The sequence below is a fragment of the Sminthopsis crassicaudata genome, chromosome 5 (genome assembly GCF_048593235.1).
Source record: "Sminthopsis crassicaudata isolate SCR6 chromosome 5, ASM4859323v1, whole genome shotgun sequence".
NCBI lineage: Eukaryota > Metazoa > Chordata > Mammalia > Dasyuromorphia > Dasyuridae > Sminthopsis > Sminthopsis crassicaudata.
The window spans coordinates 174,722,710-174,741,604 of record NC_133621.1 but is presented as its reverse complement, the minus strand read 5'-3'; the positions used below and the strand labels follow the sequence as shown (position 1 = coordinate 174,741,604).

The window sequence follows — 18,895 nt, the reverse complement described above, 5'->3', positions numbered from 1 at the left end:
GACAATATAAGCAATATTCTATATCCACAGTCCCTCACATCTAAAGGAAAGGAAGGGCAAAGTTTAGTGAAATCATATAGATTAAAAGTGCAATTATTAAGTTCCAAATTGGTTTGATTATAAAATATAGAGGTGCCAGTGTCCTTAAGCAGAGGAAGTTTCTTTATTCAGGAGTTCTTTAAAACAAGGAAATCACAGGTTTGTCACTCATTCCTATCTTTGATGGCCACATCCAAAGAGAGGTCAAAATTCCAAACATAAAATTCAATACTAATATAAATTCCAATATGATACATCAGGTGACAAAGCGATAGAATAAAGAATTAATGCCAACAATCTGTCTAATTTACAGATATGATTTTAATGGGAAAAATTTAACTTTAAAAACATTTTAAGCTAAAAGTACACAAATAGAAGAAACTCACATTATTACTTGGATATGCTTTCTAGTTCCAAAATTTCTGTCTGAATTAATTCAGGCAGCTTTAGATAGCCATGTAAACTCAAACCAACAGATATTTATGGAAGTAGATTTTACGGACACCAAGATAGGAGGAGGAAGAGGATGGAAGAGTGATGAAATAGGGCATTAACACCTCTATTAACTATTAATAAAATGAATATGTTCTAAGAACAGATGTTGTTGTTGGAAAGACACTCAAAATACAGGAGCATAGAGAATCATTAAAGGTTGCTGCTGTTGGATTTTTTTAAAAAGAAGATATGGAAGGGAAAAAGATATTACAACTCAAAAATTATATTAGATGGGACTTGTGAAGTTGGAAGAGTAGGAAGGATTGTGTGTGTGTGTGTGTGTGTGTGTGTGTGTGTGTGTGTGTGTGTGCGTGTGTGTGTGTGTGTGTGTGTGTGTGTGTGTGTGTGGTTTTTGCTGTTATAGTAGAAATCACAGGGTTTATTAGGGGACAGTAAATAAACAGTATATTTGAAGAAGAAGAAATGTTCATGTAGTAAGAGTAGTGGGAGATAAGGTTATAGCTAAGTGTTCTGTAGACAGCTTTGAATAATATAAATATGGTATGATAAAAAGGATAAAGCTCTTCCCTTTGAGAAATTTGGCCCATTAAAAGTAGGTTCAATTCAACTAAGCAAACATTTGTTAAGCCCTGACTATTCTGTGTGTGAGGCACTGTGCCAGACATTATGCCACAGAGAAGCCACAATGGCTACACAAATAAATATGCTTTTAAAAAATAGAAAAGGATGAGGACCAAAAAAAAAAAGTGTAGGTAAAGTATGCACTCCAAAAATTTTGATGATAAATTTATTTTCCTGAGAGGTTCTGGCAAGACTATTTGGAGGATATGACAAATAAACTGGGCATTGGAGTAAAAGAAAGTTTTCATTAAGAAATGATAGGGATTGAATGTACTAGATATGGGGATGGCCTGCATGGATATATGGAAGTGAAAAGCTAGGAACTACTTATTTGGAACTACTAGTAATATAGATTGGTCCAGATGATAGAAAATGTTAAATGCCAGATCATCATATCTCATCGCAATGTAAGCATCAGTGGAGTTACTAAGGGAGAATAATATGCAGTGAAGTAATTATTAGAAGTACTCAATTACTATTAATTACTACCCCAAAAGAGTGTATATATTTACACTGAAGTTGGGAAATCAAAGGAATCTATCACAGAAATTAGAATTGCATTCATAAAACAAAGAATAGTATTGATAATACACCAGTCTTTTTAACCACAAGTTCACCATGTATTTAGAAGCACTATTTTCAAGTCTGCAGGACAACTAATACATATTAACCTACTCTCTTGTTCCCACTTTTATCTTGTCACTGTAACTTATAGGAGCAGCAGTGTCCATTCCTGTTCACCATTCTCCTAAATTTATTGTCTCCTCCTCATAGAATATAAGACCCTTGAAGGCAGGCCCTGACTTTGCTTTTGTATTTAGACCTCAGTGCTTAGCATACTGCTTGGTTCATGCTTTCTCCTTCATTCATTTGTTAATTCAGACAGATGTTCTGTTTCATATTCAGAATTAATGTGATCCAGTTGATCTTAACATTTGGTCAATAATTGTTACATAGTGAACACCAGAAGAAATGTGGCATAGGTAATACAATATCAGCACTGGTGTTAGGGAAAGCTTAGTTCAAAAGCCAGTTTCATAAGTTTTTAAATTGAGATAATAACTAATTCCTCTCTCACAGGATTATTGTAAAACACTAACTAAAATTAATTATTATAAAATTATAATTATAAAATTACAAAATATATTTGTAAAGAAATTTGTTGTTCAGTAATTTTTTCTGATTCTTCATGATTTTATTTGGGGTTTTCTTGACAAAGACACTGGAGTAGTTTCCCATTTCCTTCTCCAGATCATTTTACAGATGAGGAAACTGAGGCAAACAGAGTTAAGTGACTTATCCAAAGTCACATATCCAATAGGTCTATAAAGCCACAATTGAACTCAGGAAGAAGAATCTTCCTGAATCCAGGCCTAGCACTCTATCCATTATATCACCTAGATGCCCTATTAATAAATTTAGAATACCTAGATTCTTTTATATACATAAATATACATATATATATATATGTATGTAAACAAATAACTTCCTGTTACTACCTTAATAAAAGTTTTGTTAACAAATAATAAATATAAGGAAGCATTAGGATCTGTTGATTTTAGGGGGTGAGGGGGTAGGAGAAGGGAAGTATCCACAAATGATCCTACTAATATAAGGAAACGCTGATGTGGGAACTCCTTGTTCTGATCCAGATTAGCAACTAAACTATAACTTGCTTTCTTTAGCAGTTGTTTGAGGCACTGAGAGGCCATATTTGTTTCCTATAGTCACATGACTCTTAAGAATCGGAGATAGAATTTGAATACAGATCTTCTAGTCTCTAAGGTAAATCCAGAATTAATTATGCAATGCTTGCTTTCTAGCATATAAGGTTATTATAGGTTGTACATTTAGGCCATTTTATAAAATATACATGCCTGTGTAATCATGCCATTTAGGAAATCATAGCCCCAGGAGCATGGTCTTGTTTAGTAAATAGTAATCAAAACAATCAACTACAGTAGGAAAAAGTAATAAATTTGGAGTCACAGAGTCTGAGCTTAATGGCACCTTTTAGCCTTTATTATTCTAAATGTTCTCCTTTGTAAAGTAGGAACAGTGCTAATTATCCTAGCTAGCTTGTATGGTTGATATGAGAATCAAATGAGATAATTGATTTAATGCATGTTACAATTATAAAATACTGTGTAAAGCATAAAAATATGTAAGTATGACATGCAATAGGATAAGTATATACCACTATATATATGTAATATGTATGTATACGAGGCCATCATAATTCTTTGTTTACTGTTCAAACCAAAATGATTCAGAATTCTAAGGGCTAGGAAAACCTACAGTCATTGATAGGATGTCTCAGTTCCTGTAGGTTAAATAAAACTATGAAAAATACTTCTCAGTCAAGAAGTTAAGGCAATAGGCATTGCATCTACTCTGTAAAGTAACATGCCAAACTCAGTCATAATCATATACACAAGTAATACCCTCTTTAAAAATATTTTTAAAAGAGCAGATTAGATTGTTTCATGTCTAATATGCAAATATATTTTAATGACAATAATAATAACTATAGAAGACATTTGTTTTGAGTTTTAATAGTTTGATAAGTTTATGCTATACTTTATACACATCTATTTTCATATTTATAATAACAACTTGAAATATCATTTTAAATTGTTCTGCCTCAGTTCCAAAATTGTCTTGCTTCAGTTTCCCTAAATTGTCCTGCATCATTTCCTTCAATTGTTCTGCCTCAATCCTCCTGGTTGCAAACTCCTTTCCTGACCATTAGGACTGAGATAATTAGGGCTGGGAGCCCTAACCATTAGCATTTCATAGAGCCATAAATTGCAGATAAGTTATTTAGAGATATGCTTACCTGTCTCTTCTTCCAGACTTTCTGTCTCTAGTGCCTACCCCTTTCACTCCCAATTTATCAGAATTTAGGGTCCTACCCCCAAGCTGTCAGAACCGAATTGATGGTCCCTGCCAGTAAATTCCTGGACTCATCAGTGTTCGACTCCACCCCTTTGTCACCCCTGATGACTTAGAGTCATATAAAAATGTATAAAAATCATTGGAATCTCACATTCCATGATGAATTCTTTGAGACAAAAGTCCAAGTGAGTGCTGAAGCAGTCAGTGAGGAAGATTTTTTTTTCCTATTTGTTATCTGTTTTTGAAAATAAATAGCTCTTGGACACAGCATCTCAGTGACTTGATTTAGCAGAAAAGAAAACTGAAGCTCAGAGATGTAAAATGATGTATCCAAGATCACACAACTATTAGTGTCCTAAACTAGACCTGGGATGTCCTAACAAGTTAGTCCTATATTTTGTCTATCCCATATAATAATGTAATATTAAAAATATTCATGCCACTTAAACATGCTCCTTTTTTATTTGTTTGTATTTAATTCAATTTTTATATTTAAAAATTGAATGGAATAAAATAATGAACTCTGGCATTTTCTTTTTTAACAAATCAAGCATGCATACTTGCTATGTAAGAAATATTTCTGCATTAAGATCATCAGCACTGGGAAAACTGGAAATTAGTATGGCAGAAACGAGGCATGGACCCACATTTAACACCACATACTAAGATAAGATCAAAATGGGTCCAAGATTTAGGCATAAAGAATGAAATCATAAATAAATTAGAGGAACATAGGATAATTTACCTCTCAGACTTGTGGAGGAGGAAGGAATTTGTGTCCAAAGGAGAGCTAGAGACCATTATTGAACACAAAATAGAAAATTTTGATTACACCAAATTAAAAAGTTTCTGTACAAACAAAACTAATGCAAGCAAAATTAAAAGGGAAGTAACAAATTGGGAAAACATTTTTACAGGTAAAGGTTCTGATAAAGGCCTCATCTCCAAAATATACAGAGAATTGACTTTAATTTATAAGAAATCAAGCCATTCTCCAGTTGATAAATGGTCAAAGGTTATGAACAGACAATTTTCAGATGATGAAATTGAAACTATTTCCACTCATATGAAAGAGTGTTCCAAATCACTACTGATTAGAGAAATGCAAATTAAGACAACTCTGAGATATCATTACACACCTGTCAGATTGGCTAAGATGACAGGAACAAATAACGATGAATGTTGGAGGGGTTGTGGGAAAACTGGGACACTGATGCATTGTTGGTGGAGTTGTAAAAGAATCCAACCATTCTGGAGAGCAATCTGGAATTATGCCCAAAAAGTTATCAAAATGTGCATACCCTTTGACCCAGCAGTGCTACTACTGGGCTTATATCCCAAGGAAATACTAAAGAAGGGAAAGGGACCTGTATGTGCCAAAACATTTGTGGCAGCCCTTTTTGTAGTGGCTAGAAACTGGAAAATGAATGGATGTCCATCAATTGGAGAATGGTTGGGTAAATTATGGTATATGAATGTTATGGAATATTATTGTTCGGTAAGAAATGACCAACAGGGGGAATACAGAGAGGCTTGGAGAGACTTACATCAACTGATGCTGAGTAAAACAAGCAGAACTAGATCATTATACACTTCAACAACAATACTATATGAGGATGTATTCTGATGGAAGTGGATATCTTCAACATAGAGAAGAGCTAATCCAATTCCAATTGATCAATGATGGACAGAATCAGCTACATCCAGAAAAGGAATACTGGGAAATGAGTGTAAACTGTGAGCATTTTCGTTTGTTTGTTTTTTTTGTTTTTCTTCCCAGATTATTTTTACCTTCCGAATACAATTCTTCCTTTGGAACAACAACAACAACAAAATTCGGTTCTGTACATATATATTGTACCCAGGATATACTATAAGATATTTAATATGTATGGGAATGCCTGCTATCTAGGGGAGGGGGTGGAGGGAAGGAGGGGGAAAATTCGGAACAGAAGGGAGTACAAGGGATAATGTAAAAAAAAAAAATTACCTATTCATATGTACTGTCAAAAAATGTTATAATTATAAAAACTGATAAAAAAAAATGATGATTAAAAAAAAAAGATCATCAGCACTTTCCATCAACTCTAAAGAGAGGACATGACTCTAAGATGACCACAGTTTCCAGCAAAATTCTCACTATAACCCCATCTGCAAAGATTGATTGCGCAGTGACCTTGGCCAGAATAAACCCTGTTCAACAGCATGGGCAGTGATAGCCTAGATAGGTGGTTAAGTCAGTGACTAGAAATATTTTTATTGTTGTTGTTGTTGTTAATGGAGATAATTTATCATACACCAGTATTATTTCACACATATCATGAGGTGGTATATGAGATCTAAAAAGAATAATCAGGACAATTGCTTATAGATAGTAAAAGTCAATAGTGGGATTCTGAGGATCTGTAAAATAAATTTTCCCAACAAGACCAACAAGAAACCAAATATGTCATCTATTCAAGGAGTGGTACATGTCTCAAACTATATGGGAAAAATCTGATTGCCATTTTAGTCTTTCTTAAAATATTATAAACTATACTAAAACTTATTGACTTTTGCTAAATAACACACAATCATATGTTATATATGCATATATATAGGTATTTAATTATAGATATAGGCATAGCTATATCTATAAATATGAACATATTTCATATGTCATGAATTATAAACAATGAGTTTGAAATGAATGTTATTTTCTCTCCCAATATGAATAGAAAATCAATTGTGATTCACTGGTAAAATTATTGTCTTCTATGCAGGCATCCAGGGTCAAGGCCAATGCATTCAGCTTTTGAGAGGTGATAGAGTATACTGGAAAGAGCATTGACCTTACAATCAGGAGACTTAGCCATAACTGTGTAGTCTCAGGCAAATCATTTCATCTTTGTTGATCTAGATTTCATCATCTATAAAATCAAGAGGTTGAACAAGGCCACCTCACAGATTCTCTTGAGGTTTAACATTCTATAATGAACACTTTTAGAAGAGATTTGGAGCTGTGATAGGATAGATTCAGAAATCATCTAATTCATCTCTATTCATCTTATAATTAAGGAAACTGGGACACTGATAGGGTATAAGTAGCTAAGTTTGAATTTGAATAGAGTTCTCTCATTTCCAGGTTCATTTATCTGTCTTATCATTTGCATATAATAAAAACAAATGCTATGACCCTTCTACTACTTTGAATGTTATTATGTACTCATTGATACTGCTATATCACTACAAGGATTATATCCCTAAAGAGATTAAATAGGAAAATGACCTCTATGTACAAAAATATTTATAACAGCTCTTTTTATAGTAGTCTCAAATTAGAAACTAATAGGCAAAGGACTTTTCTATATGAGAATGACTAATATTATAGTATATGAATGCATTAGGATATTATTGTACCATAGAAAATGACAAAATGGAGCTTTTCAGAAGAAAATGTGAATCCCTCCATGAAGTGATGCAGAAGCAGGTGAATAGTACTAGAACAACTTATATAAAAACTAAATTTCAGAAAGGGAAAAGAACATCTCAAATGACTTTAGAACTTTTATCAATATAATATGATAAACCAAAAGTCCTGGAGATTGGAGTGTAAAAAGACAACTCACCTCAAGCCAGAAAGATGATAAATGTAAAATTCATATAGACACATATACAGAGTATCCCACCCCCAAATCACAATATAGTTTAAAACTTTCAAAGTTTTAAACTGTACTAAAACTTCAGGGCATCACAATTTGAGGGTTTGTTTTGCTTTAAAATTCTTGGAGAATTTTATTTCTTTATGGGGAAAATGAGAGACATTCTATACACATGTAAAAATAAATTATTTATTTAAAAGAATAAGAGTTAGCATGTTGGCAAAGAGCATTATACATAGTAACTTTCAAAAGTCTCATATTTAACACCTCAGATCTTTATTGTCAATACTATGAAGCTGTTTTCATTAATGGTCCAAAAATCAAATGTTAACAGTATTAATCTGTGTTATAAGTACATATAACCAACTCATGGTTTAGGAACTATGGGCAGCTAAGTGATACAATGGAGAGAGCACTATGCTCCCAGTTAGAAATACCTGAGTTTCAATCAGGCCTCAGGTACTTCATAGTTGTGTGAACCTAGACAAGTCATTAAACTTCTATCCTCAATTGTAACAAGAGGTTTATAATGGCACCTAGCTTATAGTATTTGTAAGGATTAAATGTGAAAATATCAGGAAAATGATCATTAGCCTAGTAGCTGGTATGGATATGATCACTATTTAAATGCTTACTCTTTCCTCCAACCCTCTTAGTCTTTGTATATATAGAGTAGTGCATAGTAACTAAATCAATAATAAGCAATACTAAATTAAGTATAATTATATTACTTTATATATTAGGGATAAAGGCTTGACCTATGAATTCTTTGGTATATAGAACTCCTCGATGAGGAAATTTTCCTGGCCAATATGGATTCATATTTTTTCTATATCATATTCTTAAAGGGAGAGTAATTTATTCATGATCTCATAAACACTCTGTATCAGAGATAGAATTAGAATTTACAACTTCCTAGTTCTAAGGACAGTTCCATACTACTACTCTCCATTACTTCTCACACTATAAATTCTTTATAGATGGTAGCCTAAAAATCTCAGTTAAAAATACTGAATGTGCTGAATTTTACCAGTTAAGTACTCACTTTCAATTATCCTTCTTTTAATATGTCTATTATATATGGGCAAAGAATTTTTAATGGAATTTTGTATGATTCCTGAAAAATTATCTATAAATATCAATTATTATAATGAAAAATGTTAATCTACCTGGGAAATACAATTTAACTTTTTAGATGCAAGACCCCTAAGGCACCAGTTTAAAATACCATTCTGTTGCACCAACAGGCATGGCCTTGGGTCAAGAACCAAGATACAATTTTTTCCAAACATTGATACTCATTTAGTTGGTGCCATAAAATGAATATAAGCAATGAAGATAATGCCTGGTTCTTCTAAGAGGTATTGATTTAGAAATGACTGGGAAGGACCAAGTGAATTACATTTTAAGGCAAAAGGTGTCCCTAAGAGGATCTCAACTGAAAATGACCCTGCTGGCTATTGAGAAGCATTAAGATCACATGTTAGAACCAACAATGATATGTATGCATGGAAACTGGAGATAAGGACAATAGGTTATATCTGGGCCAGGAAACATATTCTATTTCTTTTATAAAGGATAAAGGTAAGCTGTAATTATTTGGTTTAATTATTCCTCTGGGTTCTACATGAGACTAAAAACATATAAAATCACCAACCATTGATCTGCTACCTATGGCAGCTGAAAAATACTGTAATGGAATTTTAGTGAAAAATAATAAAATGAACATCTCCAAATTGTTTTGAAAAAAAAAAAAAAGCTTCATTTTAAAACAAAGAATTGACAGCATAACTTTAAGAGGAGAAAAAGGACTGGCTCAAGGATCTGACTAGCTTCCTTTTTTTTTTTTTTCCTTATTTTTTTTTTAAGTAATGCCTTCATTTGCATAGTAATAACACAATTATTGTAAGATTAGGTGACAGGAATCTCATTATTGTTATTTCTATAAAACAGTTGATATTCCATTCAATATATTTTAATGTTACACACCTTAAAACATAATTATTTCAATATACACTCATTCATCTTTAATGTAATTTTCTTTTTAAAAAACATTCCATAATTGTTAGTTTTTATGGAATACATTAGTGTTTAAACAAGAGCTTCTTCCTTCAGTCTGTTATAAGAACAGGCAAATCCAACCAGTTGATTGGGGGGGAGGGTTGTCCCTCCTCCCAAAGCAAATCCATCAAAAGCAAAAATTACTCAAATCTGTTTAATAACTTCTGAAGTCTTTTCAACATTTGTATCTATTACATCTCTGAAATCTTTTTTAACATAGTATCTTTTCCTCTCACTTTTCTCCCATGCCCTCTCTCATTTTTCCTCTATCCCAAATCCTCCTTCATGTTGAATTTTCATCTTAAGGCAATTTTGAAAGTGTTAGCAAAATTTGTTATATATACTGGATTCTTTTTTTTTTTTTTTTTGCCTATGTTTTTCTTTGGGGGGGGGATCATGGAGGGGTCATTAAAATAGTAAAAATAAAGATAAAAAATATAAATAATATATAATGAAAATAAAGATAAAAAGACAAACTAAGGAGAACATTAGCCTGCCATACCTTTACCTGCCATTGGTTTTTACAATTTTGATCATATGATCAAATTGTAACAGTTATTTATCAGATTAGCAATAGAAAGTAAAATTTAAAAAAAATATTGGTGGGAAGAAATGGGGTGAGAATGGGAGAGATAGTATTGTTTATCTTAAGGTACAAAGCCATACAATATTATTATTTCACAATGATATTAAAATTAATATAAATTGAAAATGCTGTATTGAAGGAAGAATTAGCATGTAAATTCTAGGTTTTGGTTTCTAGAATTAATAGTACTTTATTGGTTACATATCTTTCAGGAAGTTAATCTCTTCATGTCTAATTTGTTGACCATAGAATATGCATATTTTCCCCCAGGGATATGGTATGGCATGATTAAATTGGAGGAAGGCAACACTGTTTTTCTTACTATACAACATTTGGTTTTTTTCAATCACTAACATAACACCAAGAAATTTTAAAAGTTCTGTCAAGTCAAATTTCCACATGAAAGCTGTCTCATAATAAAACACATGTTTTGCCCTTTCAGAGTAAGACTTTGAAGAAAGATTTCAAAAGTGATCAATTAGTTTTTTTCTGTACATCCAAATAGAATTGTAAAAGGGAATTGCGTGTGTGTGTGTGTGTGTGTGTGTGTGTGTGTGTATGGCAATTGGGGTTAAATGATTTGCCTAAGGTCACACATCTAGGAAGTGTTAAGTTAAATCTGAGGCCAAATTTTAACTTTAGATCCTTCAGGGCAGGTGCTCTATCCACTATGTCACCTAGCTGGCCCTGGGAGTAATATTTTTAACATGCTACTTATCATTGCAATGGAGAAACACTATCGCCTAAAAGGGATACTGCATTGTTTTCTCTTTTTCATTGGATCCACAAAGTTTAGGACAATAATCACTTAGTGTTAATTTGTTGGTTGATTGATTGATACAAACCCTTGAAAATGAACAAATGATCCATGGCTCATTTGTATCTATGATTTGAATATGAAACTAATATACAATCAATTGATAAATAAACAATTATAATAAACATGCATGTCAAGCATTGTGGCAAGTACTGGGAACATTAAGGAACTTATAACTAATGGGGACAACATGCAAACAAACATATAAAAGTAAAGTACATATAGAATAAATGAAAAATAATTAACAGAGGGAACTCATTGGGATTAAGAGGATTTGTGAAACCTATAAAGGGTGGGATTTAGTAGAGATTTAAAGAAAGCCAGGGAGGTCAGTAGTCAGAACCAAAGAGGGAGAGCATTCCAGGAATGGGAGGCAAGTAGAGATGGAGTTTATCATCCAGGGAAAAGTCAGGAGAGCAATGTCATTTGATCAAAGACTACATGGTAGGGAGTCAGGTATAAGGAAATTATAAAGATAGAAAGGAATCTAGATTATGAAAAACTCTGAATACCAAATAGAGCATTTTGTATTTAATCTTGAGGCGGAGTAGTAACATGATAAAACTTGAACTTTACTAAAACCGCTGTAGAGGCTAAATGGATGATTGAAGTGGGGAGAGACTTAAGGCAGGCAACTATTAGAATCTGCACATGAGGTGGTGCGGGTCTGCAGTAGAGTGGTGCAATGTCAGAGGACAGAAAGATGTATATTCAAGAAACATTTCAAAAGTGAAATTGACAGGCAATAGCTTGATGGGCAGGTGATAAGAAATAATGATCAATTCCAAATGACTCCTAGGTTGGGAACCTGAGCATCTGAGAGAGTAGAATCGCCCTCTACAGTAATAAATGAAGTGGGAGAGAAGCTTTAATGGTAAAAAAAAAAATGAATTGTTTTTAACATATTGAATTATTGATATCTATAAAAAAAATCCAATTTGAGATGTCTAGAAGGCAGTGAGAAATGCAAAATTGGAAGTTTGAAGAGAGAATGAGACAGGAAGATTTGAAAATCATCAGCATAGTGAAGCTAATTAAATGTATGTTGCTAATGAATTCACCAAGTAGAATAGAGGGAGAAGAGAAGAAAAGAGGGTTCAAAGCAGACCTCTGATTATCTGGGAAAGGATTCAGGACAGGAGACAGACAAGGAGTGATCAGAAATAGGAAGTAGTATATCAACCAAGGAGAAGAAAGCATCAAGGAAAGTGATTGACAGTGTCAAAGACTGCAAAGAAGTCAAGGAGAATGAGAACTGTGGAAAAGGTCACTGGATTTGAGCACAAAGAAATTATTAGTGATTTTGGATAAAGTAGTTTCAATGCAATGATAATTCAAAAGCAAAACTATTAGGGGTTAAGAAAAGAGTGAGAGGAGAAAAAGTGGAGCCATTTAATTGTAGATGATCTTTTCCAGGATTTTAACTATAAAAGGAAGAAAGAAGAGATATGGTACAATAGAAGGGATGAAAGGATCAAATGTTCTTTTTTTTTTTTTTTTCAAAATAAGGGATACATATACATATCTGAAGATAGTAGGATCTTGTGCCACTAGAGAGAGAAAGATTTAAAATAAATGAGAGTGTGAGTAACCGAGAGGGAAATCTATTGGAGAAGATGGAAGAGAATGAGATGACTTGAACAAATAGAGGAATTACTCTTGGTAAGAAGTAAGGTCATTTCATCATGTGAGATGGGGTGAGAAAGATATTGTGGCAGAGGTCATATGAGTAATGTGACAGGAGGAAGAAGAGAAAAGAGGGAGATCAAGGTAAATGGACTCAGTGTTTTCTATAAGATATGAGGAAAGGTTCTCAACTGAGACACTGAAGGAAGGCAGCATTGGAAGTTTGAAAAGTGATGAAAAGTTTTGGAAAAGCCACTGTGGAGAGTGATAAAGAGTTAATAAGTACATATTGGAGACATTGGAAATGGCTTACATAGCTAAACTCAAAGGTGTTTTTTGGCCATCAGAGTTGTAGAAAAGAATCATTTGTTAGGTTGAATACAGATTCTGTAAGACTTCAAATCCTTGACTGAAAATTCCTGTTTCCCACGTGGCTCTCTAATGAAAATATTTGTACTTGTCAATTAAATAGTATTTCCAAAAATAAGGAATACTGAAATACATTATGCTACTATAAAAACCATTTATTTGGAGGTAGACACAATCTATCTGAATGTTGCCTAAATTATTTTGGATCACCAAGGTACTTTTAGTAAATAATTTCTCACTCAATGAGAAAGAAACTGCAGAATTTTAAATACATGTATTCATTTGTATAGATGAGAAAACTGAAGCCCAAAAAGGTTAAGTGATTTGCCCAAGATTATAGGACTAGTTAATGTTAAAGCCTGAATTAGAAGCAAGTATTGTTATTGTTGTTTTTAATGAGGTATTTTTTGTCTAGTTTTTTCATGAAGCCAATATAAACTACAAGGCATTGTATAACCTCCTTATAAAATATAGACAACTGGAGCACAACGTAGCAAAAAAGAATGTCATTATTTTTTATTAAATTTTATTTTTTAAATTACCAAAATTTATTTTTTCTTCCTCCCAACTTCTTTTCCCATTGGAAAAAAAATTAAATTCTTTCTAACATTCATAATCAAGCAAAACAAAGGAGATGTCTGCCAATTGGGAAGTGGCTGAATAAATTATAGTTCATGAATATAATAAAATACAATTCTAGTGTAAAAAAAAAAAGATAAAAGGAGAAATCTAGGAAGATTTGAATGAAATGCTATGAAGTGAAATGAACAAAACCCCAAAAGCTCTTTGTGAAATAACATTATGAAGACAAATAACTTTGAAAGATTTAAGAACTCTAATCTACAAAATGACATTCACTCATCAAAAGTTCTGGGGTATTTTTAGAATGGAATATAGTATACTGGGGGAAAAATGGGTGGAAAAAACTTATATGATATTAACAAAGTCTCAATCTTTTTATCCATCAGTCTCTATGAAAAGTAAAAATTATGCAATCACATCTACCTCAAAAAATTTAAAAATTTGTTTTCAAAAAGTTAGAGTTCATTAGTGAAATTTGAGCTATTTTATGAGAAGGCTCAAGTTTTAATCCTCAGTTTTCTTTTGAAAGTTATCAGACCTACATTAAAAACCTGCTTCTGATACTCACTTTTGTGATCTTAAGGAAGCCATTAAACCCCTTGGGTATCAATTTCCTTATTTGTAAAATAAAAGTTTTGAATTAGATTGTCTCTCTGTTGTCTTGGTGTTCACACCTATTAAACTATGATTATGCCTTTTATTATCATTGAATCCAGAGAACCAATAGGTATATTATATCCAATAGGTATCCAACAAATGTTTGCTGGATTGAATCCAACTGTCCCATAAAATAGCATGTACAATATTTTACAAACCTTAAAGTACTACACAAATATTATTATTATTAATTATTCATCCATCTTTGGTTCCCAAAGCAATATTAAAATGTGAAAAAATAAAATGTGGAAAATTAATGAAAAAACAGAATATTTACTGATGAGAAAACTTAGGATCATTTAATATGAAGTTATTTGGCCACCAATTTGGTCATAGTAATTTAATATCTAAGTTTTCTCATCTGTAAATATCTTATACCTATATGAAGGCTAAGTTAAAAAGAAAGCACTGCTCTTAAATGAAGGAAAAGTAAGTGCAAAGTTCAACTAATACTTAGAGAAAATTTAAAAGTAAACATAATAGTCTGTAAAACATAAGCAGGTAAGTGAAATCTTACACATCTGCTTAATACTGAAAATGGTTAACATTCAATTGAACTCCTTCAATAAGTCATCTTCAAAACATGGGAATGTATCATGAACACATATATAGTATCTGTTTTCATGGTGGAATCTGGATCACTTAATCTTTGATTAAAAGGCTACTGTTAACAAGGATAAATTCAGTATGATCATTTATCTGTCTTTTCAGCATATGTATTCGATATGCTATGAGTACAGCTGCCATTCTATTTACAGCATTTTCTATATATGGAAATATCAAATCCATCTTCTATCTCTTTGAGATCTTTTTCAACCACAGAATTACCTCAGATATTCTTCTATAGAAGCAAAATGTACAAAGTGTGAATGTGTGATAGCAAAAGGCAATAGTGACGGGAATTATTCACTAGGGGTTGATAGAATTTTCTGCTCTTTATAATCTTGGGAAAACTAAGTCCAGGAAGCTAGGAAATATCAAGAACAAATTAAAAGGCAAAAAACACTGCCCTTATGTTCCTATTAGGAAGTCTGAAAACCTAAATATTTATTTGTTCAGGGCTTTGCTGCGGACTATGGACATTTTGATTGTAGACTGAAAAACAAACAGTGAAGATCTGTGTTGACAAATCCTCCAAATATTGTATTCTTTGCTCTAAAATCTTGAAAGAAGAGGATTAAAATGAGTATCCACGCTTTTGAGAAGGGAACCATTCTATTTATTCTTTATGCATTTTATATTTTAGCACCCCTCAAAAAATTCCCTGATAATTATCAGTAAAGAAAAGCAAAAGATTTAATTTGAAACCAAAGAGAAATGTATAACTCTGAGTTTATGCAAGGCTAATTGATATGAAAGACTCAGAAAAGTTGACTTTTCCATTATTAGCTTTTACAATTCAGTAATCGAAAGCTTCAATCTCCATAGACTATACAAGCAAAAGAGACTACTTTTGTAAATCTTCATGGAAACAGACATGAAAGGGTAATTCTTCTTTTGGTCAGAGATTCAGATTTTGAAAGACTTTAAATTGTTTTAAAGTTTTTTTTTTTGTTTTGTTTTGTTTTAAGCTAATTTTCCCCTCATTTTGTTGGTCTTGTAAGTACAACAAGTGTAGAAACAATTATTCTAATCGGACCTTTCAGCAAGAGAGCAACCAAATGGAAGATAACTTCCAGAACATGAAAAGAAATTAATTGGCTAAACAACATTTCTTAAACGGGGGAGGAAAAGCACACATGCAGATCTTTTATGTAGAAAACTATTATAAGTGATTAATGCTACCAGAGTTTTTTCTTCCAATTCTATTTTCTAGGATGACAAAACACATCCATATTTATAAATCAGTTGAACACCTCAAACAATATTTTGGTCCTATTCAATTATAAGCTTTATGATATTAGGGGCCATGCAATATCTAATCTTTATATTGCTGTATTTAGATATTTGGATTTACTCTCCCTTAAAAAAATTAGATGAAATAAAAAGAAAAGGTTCATTTGAGACCCAAAAGGATGAGATAATTAAGAGAGGCTATAGAATCAAAGAACCTTATAGTTGGAAGGAATTTTGGTGATATTTTAGTCCAAACTGTACTTGAACTAGATTATACCCAATAGTCAAAATCCTGGATCACTGACCTTTCTCCTTTGGACTGTATCAACTTCTTAAACAGCTAGTTTCAGTGGCTCTGGTTGTGAGAAAATATTTTTAGTTTTGTTTTGTTTTTCTTGGCTTGTTTATATTGAACCAAAATCTGCCTCTCAACAGCCTTTGCAATTACTTCTGACCTCTGGAGCCAAAACAGAAACTAATCTCATCCTTTTTTTTCCCATATGATATAGCACATCAAAATAATTATACTTTTTTTTTTCTTTTCCAGGCTAAATTTTCCTAATTCCAATCATTCCAAATCCCCCCTCTTTGACATGGTTCAAGTCTATCAGCATCCAGGTATATAGCTTTGCAGTTTCCTAAAATGTAGTACCTGGAAACAATCAAAATATTTTGTATGTCATCTGGAGAGAGCCATTGTTATCCTCAACATGAGGATTCTCTACTTGTAGTTTAAAACCAAATTCATTGCTTCAGCTATTTTTTCACACTGTTAACTTCATATTGAGACTACATACCATAATTTCCTCCTCATATCCCGTCAGAGGACATAGAATCACAAATTTGGACTTGACAAGAAGCTTAGAGAGTTATTCTAGTCAAATTTGTTTTCATTTTAGGGGATAAAGAAACTAGGCTCCAGGTGATTTGTCTAAAAGTTTAGTAACTAGTAAAGGATAAATCATGAATTTGAACTCATGTTCTCTCAATCCAAATGCAATCTTCCTGACCACTTTACAGCCCTACACTTATCTTTTTTACATGGAGTATCAAGCCACAACTCCCTTTTAACCTCAACATTAAATATTTATTAATTTCTCACTCAGTGAAGAGAAATATTTTTGATCAACTAACATTTCCCTAGTTTAAATGCAGAACTTAAGACATATTCATTTCCCACCTATTAGATATGATCCATCAATATGGCTTTTTGTCAAGTTTTTTTTTTTTCAACTTTTGGTTCTCAGTTTTATATCCAATGTGTTAACTTCTCTGTGACTTCTTTGATTTGCATATGCATGTCATCTATGTCTTCATCAATCATTGATAGCAAATTTTGATAAGAATTAGAATGAAAAAAACATGGTGTTTTGTATATATTAAATACTTAAATGTTTACTTGAATTTTCAAAGATTTATCTTTTCCAAGGCCTCTAGCTATGTCCAATAAATCATTTATTATTAGTTATTCTGAGAGTTGAATCTCAGCAAAGTCAGAAGTATTTGCATAAGACATCTATTTGCTTTGTATTTCCCTATAATTTTATTGAAAATAACATAATAAACAAGAGAATTCTGTAGACTCTTATTTCAACACTAAACACAGCCTACTCTTTATAACTTGATACAATTTACACAAAGACAAATACATCATATTTAAGCATTCTCACAATCTACACTATTATAGTCCTTAAATTTGCTCAGTTCAATCAAATGGAATATATCTGACTGGTTATCAGATTTTCAACAATAATAAAATATAGTTTACTTTTAAGTGATGCTAAGAAAAATTTAAAATCAATTTTTCCTGACATTTTCCCCTTCTCTCTTTCAGGATCTGCATCATCATCAGTCATCAAATCACATTTTGGAAGCTTAGAGGAACAATTTAAGTGCACAGTATACGCAGCCTATTTGGGGCATGTTAAAGGGCTGGAATCACAGAACATATGTGACTTATTTTTTTAAGGAAACCTATAGCATAATTTCACGAGACTCCAAAAGTATCACACCATCCGTGCTGTTAATCATGGGCGTTTACTCATTGGCAAAGGTTCCATACATTCTGTCTCTAAAGGACTACACAATTTTCAAAAGGCTTTTATGAAAAGTGGCAAATTCATATTTTGTCTATAAGACGAGATCAGGTATATTTCTTTAAAATAATATGAAAATATAACATCACATGAGTTATCTTCAAAGAGATTTTCTCCATAAATGCCACATAATTCCAATGCTACTATAGGCTATTAAAATCAAAATCATTATATGAGATAAAATCATGTAAAAAGACAATTACATAGTGAGAAACTTTTGACATTAAGTTCCATCTAAAACACAGACTATGTGATGACCTCTTGTTTCTAAATTCAACATACTAGCACCTCAGAAATAAAAGGAACAAATATAGGAATGGAGATTAGCAGTGTGATTTCATTGGCATAGGGAATTCTAAAACACAGTCTATATGATGACCTCTTGTTTCTAAATTAAATGTACTAGCACCTCAGAAATAAAAGGAATGAATATAGGAATGATGACTGGGAGTGTAATTTCATTGGTATAGGGAATTCCTGGATTAAGAAACTCTCTTTTCTGGAAAGGGACCTGTATGTTCAAGAATGTTTGTGGCAGTCCTCTTTGTAGTAGCCACAAACTGGAAATTGAGTGGATGCTCATCATTTGGAGAATGGCTGAATAAATTGT

At 32.3% G+C, this 18,895-nt stretch overlaps 1 long non-coding RNA gene across 1 annotated transcript; it reads left to right on the top strand.

Moving 5' to 3' along the window:
- Positions 1-8,589: 8,589 nt before the first annotated feature.
- LOC141543493 (uncharacterized) lies at positions 8,590-18,598 on the top strand. Its single transcript, XR_012482454.1, has 2 exons — positions 8,590-9,239; positions 18,024-18,598. It is a non-coding gene; the product is annotated as an uncharacterized LOC141543493 (long non-coding RNA).
- The last annotated feature ends 297 nt before the right edge of the window (positions 18,599-18,895 follow it).